This window comes from Salvia miltiorrhiza, chromosome 8 (assembly GCF_028751815.1).
Source record: "Salvia miltiorrhiza cultivar Shanhuang (shh) chromosome 8, IMPLAD_Smil_shh, whole genome shotgun sequence".
Taxonomy (NCBI): domain Eukaryota; kingdom Viridiplantae; phylum Streptophyta; class Magnoliopsida; order Lamiales; family Lamiaceae; genus Salvia; species Salvia miltiorrhiza.
In genome coordinates, this window is record NC_080394.1 from 22,423,357 (window position 1) to 22,430,182 (window position 6,826).

Sequence of the window (6,826 nt, forward strand, 5' to 3'; positions counted from 1 at the left end):
GCCTCACAGAAATCATCCCATACCCTCTTAAAATGAACACATTTGTGGTTCTCTATTGCCCAAGATTGGATTGCATCTCTGCATTGCCAACCATCCCAAAATTTTAGGCCTAGATGGAGATCTAACTCCTTATGATTGCATTTAGGATCATATATTGTCTTTTTCTTTTTAGCCCTAATCACAACCTCCTCCTCATGACTCTCAGAAGAATCAACATCCCCTTCACTAGCCCCATACTCAGAATCTACCTCTACTTTACTAAGTCTTGTTCAGTTCTTACCTCAGCATCAATCAACTCAAATATGTTGGGCTTATTTGCTAACCTCCTTCTAGATTGGACATATTCTTCATCATCCGACACTAGCTCATCATCTGTTAAACCATCAAATACCTCATAATCATCAGACACCTCTACAGAGGGTATATAATCACTATCCTCTTCACTCACAACTCACTCACACCTCTACTTCCCTACCCATCTCTACCCTCTTCATCTCTCTGCTCATCTCTTCCCTATCTACTTCCCTGCCCATCTCTTCCCTCTTCATCTCCATATTCATCTATTCCCCCTTCATCTCACTGTTCATGTCTTCCCTCTTTACCTTGGACTTCCACCTCTAAGTCTCCATCATTACCTAAATCAATATCATCCCCATCATCTGCTATCTCCCCACCTTCAACATAGACAGTTAGCACCCTTTGTTTAGGTTCTAAAGTACCCAAAAGTTCCATTACCTGCCTATCTGAATTTATAGTCTTATATGTATTAGTTCCCTCTAGTCTATACCAAATATCTGCCCATTTTGTATAGCTTAGTTGTTCGATGATTTCAGTTAAATCAAAATAGTCAAATAAGTCAGGATCAAGACAAGACCTCTAATCAACAAAACTACCCACATAATTATCTACCCCATTAACTGCTTCAAATCTACCCTCATGATGCACAAACAAAGCAAATTCTTCATTGTAAAAAACAAAAAAATAAAACCAGCAACTAAACATCTAAAAGATGCATTACATAAGATGATTCACAATACACCAACATGCAATACTATACTAACCATCAACTAAAGCAAAAAATCAAACCAAACAAAACCTATTTCAGTGAACACTTACGGCTTAGACATCGTCGGTGATGACGAAGACACTTGCAACACAACTTCCAACGACGACAAGACATGCTTCTTCTTCCTCAGACGACGATGATGGAGAGGGTGCATGAGGCGATTGTTGAGTTTTTTTACCTTTGAAAGTTTTTGTTCTAAATTCTAAGTATAATAGGGTTATTTAATTCAAGGCCAAAACGGCGCCGCTTTGGACTTCATATAATGACTCAGCAAAAGCTCTGCCATATAGGTGACACGTCATATAATTAGTGGCCGGAAAACATCATTAAGGAAAAATTAAGAATTGGATCAACGGTCAAGGATTTTAACAAGAAATTTTTAGGTCATGGGAAAAATGCGAAACGGGCAAAACTGCATGGATTTTAATGCTATTTGCCCTAAAAAATAATATGAACTCAAATTTTGTTTTTAAAAGCTGGTTATTGCCAGAAAATACTTAAAGTTTGTCAATTTTTTGATTAATATCTTGATATTTTCTTTTTTGTCAAAAAATACATGAATTTAAGATTTATTTTGAATCGTCTCATGGCGGACAATTTCGTCCAAATTCAATCTGATGTCGTAGTGAGAAATAGCAAATCGTGGGATTATTCAGATTGAGTTTGGGCAAAATTATTCAATTCCACTCTATTTTTGGTTTGTAGCTTTGTTTAAACTCTCTAATAAGTGGATTTATTCAAAATGGATTTGGGCGAAATTATTTGTCATGGAATGATTTAGAATCAATATTAAATTCATGTATTTTTTGACAAAAAATAAAGGTCATGATATAAATCAGAAAATTAGCAAACTTTGGGTATTTTTCAGCAATAACTCCTTTTAAAAATGTGAAAAACATCTTATTTTATTATTAAATTAAATTGAAGAAATAATTTATTCAGCCAATTACAAATTCAATTGATCAAATTAACTTAAATTAGTTTTTCATCCAACCGAACAACTTGGGTGGTGCAGTTCAAATGAAACCCTCCACCCATTAAAAATAAATTTTTGGTTGAGATCTAAAGCACAAGATCCAGAATATCTTTTTATATATGTTCTTCAATAATTACCACTAAAAATTCAAAATAAATTAAATGCATAAAATTATTTTTTTAATAAGATACATATAAATAAATTCAATATGAAATTCAAAATAATTAAAAATGCATAAAATAAAAATTTTAAGATGCATATAAATAAAGGATGTAGGTAGATGTAGGACGTAAACATCAACATATAGTAAATGTAGGTTTAACTCTCCTTAGTCAGACTTCTATTCCTCTATCTTTTTGGTGGCATGCGTTTGAAGCTACCACTTACCTTATAAATAGACTTCCCACATCATCTATCAGTATGAAATCTTCCTACCAATATCTGTTTCACCACATCCCTATCTACTATTACCTACATATTTTTGGTTGTTCATGTTTTCCCTATATTAGACTTTACAATTCTCACAAGCTTCAATTTAGATGTAAAAAGTGTGTATTCTTTGGTGACAGCACTAATCACAAGGGTTATAAGTGTCTTGATGCTATAGGAAGAATTTATATTGTTGACGCTATTCACTTTAATGAATCGGAATTTTCTTATCCTCTCTTATTTCCCTCTCCAAATAACACTTCACCACTTATCACTCTTCATTCACTTAATACTCTGCTAGAAGCCACACCTACTCTAGAAATACATACTAGAAATACCTACCTAATTACCCACTCTACTGCCCTCTCCAGTACATCCTAATTCACATGCATCCGCCTCATCTTCATCTCAATCTTCCCCACATTCATATTCTGCTGCATCCTCACTAGTGTCTACACCTTCAGCTCCACAATCTCCACTCTATCATCATGTTACCAACACTCATACCATGCAAACTAGATCAAAATGTGGTATTCACAAACCCAATATACTCTGGTGTACTCGCTGGTCCACCCACATCTTCTACTATTCCTACCTTACCATTGTCATTAGAGGAAGCCTTAAATCATGAAGGTTGGTATAAAGCAATGGCTCGAGAGTTTGATGCCATTCTTGGCACATGGCTTCTCATACCTTCTAATTCAAGTTAGAAAGTACTCCCTCCGTCCCAGCCCAATAGGCTCGTTTTCCTTTTCGGGACGTCCCAGCCCAATAGACACAGTCTTAAAATGGAAATAATTAGAGTTGTAATTAAAATAATTAGCTATACACCCTCTAATTAAAATCCTAAATCATTCATTCTCATTTTTTCTCTTTCTATCTTGCATCTCTCTTCTCGTCTTCACCCTCTCTCTCACCCACATTCCATCTTCGACCGTCGACCACCACCACGACCACCCTCACCGCCTCCGCTGCTCTCCTTCTCCCCTCTCCCGGCCATGGCGGTCTTCCCCTCCAGATCCTGAAACCTCTGCCAGGCCGCCACCATCTCCACCCTCCACCGCTCTCCTTTTCCTCTCTCCCGGCCATGGCGGTCTTCTCCCCTTCCAGATCCCGGAACCTCTGCCAGGCCGCCACTGTCTCCACTGCATTCGCCGCTCTCCTTCTCTCCTCTTCCAGTCATGGTGGTCTTCTCCCCCTCCAGATCCCTGAACCTCTGCCAAGCCGCCACCGTCTCCACCCTCCACCGCGTCCTCCGTCCCCTTCGCCTTCCCCTTCTCCTTTCCGTCAATTTCCCTTCCCCTTCGCCATTTCCGTCACCGCCGCCCCCTCCCCCTTCTCTCTCTCTCAACGACGAGAGGTGCCGCTGACTCTTCAGAGCTTCGGCCACACAGATCCGTTGCCGCCTCAAGACTGTGCAGCCGCCTCCTCTTCTTTGTCGGTGGATGGTTCGGAGCCCCCACCACCGCCGTTCTTCGTCTCCGCCGCCGCCTCTAAGTTCTTGATTTCTCAGTTCTTGATTTAGGGTTCTTCATTTGCAGATCTTGATTTAGGGTTCTTCATTCTCAGATCTTGATTTAGAGTTCTTCATTCTCAGTTCTCAAAGTTTTTCCATTGGTTTTGGATCTGTTATCTATCTTGCTTTGCTTCTTAATGTGTTCAATTTGTGTTAATTTCTCATTTGATTGTTCCTGAATTCGATTAAGTAAACAAATGTGATTAAGAAAAATAAGAGAACACTTAAAACATTAATTGTTGGTGGACCCACTACTAGAAAAACGCTCATAGATAACGGATAAAATCCGTTATCTATGAGCAAAAAAACCGTTGTGTATAGTGGTGTTATCTATTCTATACGTCATACACAACGGTTTCAAAACCGTTATGTATAGTAGCATAGATAACGGTACGATGCATCATACATAACAGTACGCATCCGTTATCTATAAAGGTTATACATAACGGTTTTTCACCGTTATGTATTAAGATTTTTCCGTTATGTATTAATTTTTTTTTTTTTATCATAGTTAACAGTTTTTTGCACTTTTTATAACGGTTTTAACCGTTATCTTTGATAGAATACATAACGGTTTTTCACCGTTATGTATTAAGATTTTTCCGTTATGTATTAATTTTTTTTTTATCATAGTTAACAGTTTTTTGCACTTTTTATAACGGTTTTAACCGTTATCTTTGATAGAATACATAACGGTTTTTTGCACTTTTTATAACGATTTTTTGCACTTTTTATAACGATTTTTGCAGTTTTTATAACGATTTTAACCGTTATCTTTAATTAGAATACATAACGATTTTTTGCACCTTTTATAACAGTTTTTTGCACTTTATATAATTGTAGTATATTTTTAAATTTTGCAATTTTTATAAAACGACAAAATGATAAAATCAACGATAATAATATTATATATCATCCAAAAAATTCATACATTATTATACAAATGAACCAAATATCAAGTATACATCATCATTGCATATTCCAATTCAAAATTGAAAATACCAACTACCTTATAGCTAAAACAAAAATCTATCATACTATGTATTCTAGCACTAAGTCCTCAAGAACTAGTTGATCTTTCCTGAAATCATTCTTCCTCATGAAAGTAATCTGCAATAGAGATTTAGTGAAAAATGAAGAATGACCGCTACCTTCAAAATTATTAAAGTGACAAACTAAAAAAATAGGCACCAAGATAGGCAATCGTATGAGGTAGCTTAAAGTGCACCTGAGCCCTTCTTTTCTCTTCCATCTCTTCCTTGAGGGCTTCGTTACTGCACCCGTTGATCCATAATCAATTTCTTCTACTACTCCTCTTCTCTGCAAAGCCAAGGACACCAAATTTCAGCATACCAATGATCAAGAAACAAATGAGTTGTAGGAATGACATGATATTAAACAAGAAATTAAAAGCAATGCCCAAGCTAAAACAACCATTCAACAAACATACGGGGTATAAAGAATCATGACAAAAACAATTGGTATTTCAATAAGATCGATAATATGAAGCATATAATGCAGCACTCAGCAGAAATTTACACCACAGGAAACTACAGGAGAAGATGCAATTCTAATAGGAAAAATGGATTAAAAGTAGGCGTTTACCACTAATTTATTGTACGACAAATGTTCTCTTCTGTCGGCTACTGAAGCCCGAATAAGTTCCCCAGTATACTCAATCACCTTAAATGCAACAAAATGGCAACTTAATATGTTGAACCTCAAAAATTAGAAAGAGATGGTTGTCATAGCAATTTACCATGTCTCCAGCTCTATATGGAAGTTTAGTGAAGACACCAAATCCATGTATACGAGACTTCCCTGTGGCCAAATTATTTCAAAGGTGGATGATTAAACAGAGTACTTCCCACTAATTTATTGCAAGATATGGAACTCATGCCCACAAAAGAGAAACCTTAACAACAATTAGGAATCAAAACTAAAGTACTAGTATAAGTAAGAGTACCATATGCTAGTCTCCTCCTATAGGTCTGCCTCATGTAGTTGTACTTGTCAGCAACCGAAAGAATCTCGCCAGACGGCTGAAGTTGCAAGCTTCTTAACTTCAGAAGGTCTACAGAGTGCTTGGAAGTACCAGGTTCATTGGAGCACATTTTGTTCCACAAGGACATATGACGGCTGAACCCACCTGGTATATGTGGCACATTCTCCACATACAAGCGTTTTGATGAAGGACCATCTTGTCCATTGTTTGCCCGCTTCTTCATATAATCATAAATTTCTAACAAACAGGGAAAAAAGAGAATTCATATATCCATGAAGACAATGCTACTGTATTTCCAAAGAGAAATCCTCTTAAACGTCGGGCAATCTTACTTACAACCTTAGACTAGCAAGGCATAGACTAGCTTACAGCAGAACATAGGCCCAAGGAGTGTGATTTAGTAAAATCCTTCAACTTAGTGAATTCCAGAATTAAAATTAATAGCTATACCACACAATCGGAGAAGACAATAGTTTGTATCAGATGAAAACAAAATCAAATGATTATACCAGTACGAGCGCAACCGCTAGGGTTTATAGGTGGAACATATTCAGCATGTTCATCTTCACTGGCTTTTCGAACAATTTGTTTGTCAGAAGGTTGTTCATTAGACTTGGGCCTGTGTCTCGTACAGAAAGAAATAAACTGAACGGACTGATACTCCTCATCCTCATCGAGAGGAGCAGCATGTACTCTATCCATGTCCTCAGGCTACATACATGATACAAGAACCAAGTAAGAAAAAGAGTTTCTATAACTAATCAAGTATGCCTAAGCACATGATTTAAATACACAAACATCATACCTCAAGGCAAAAGCCAGCGGCACGTGCAC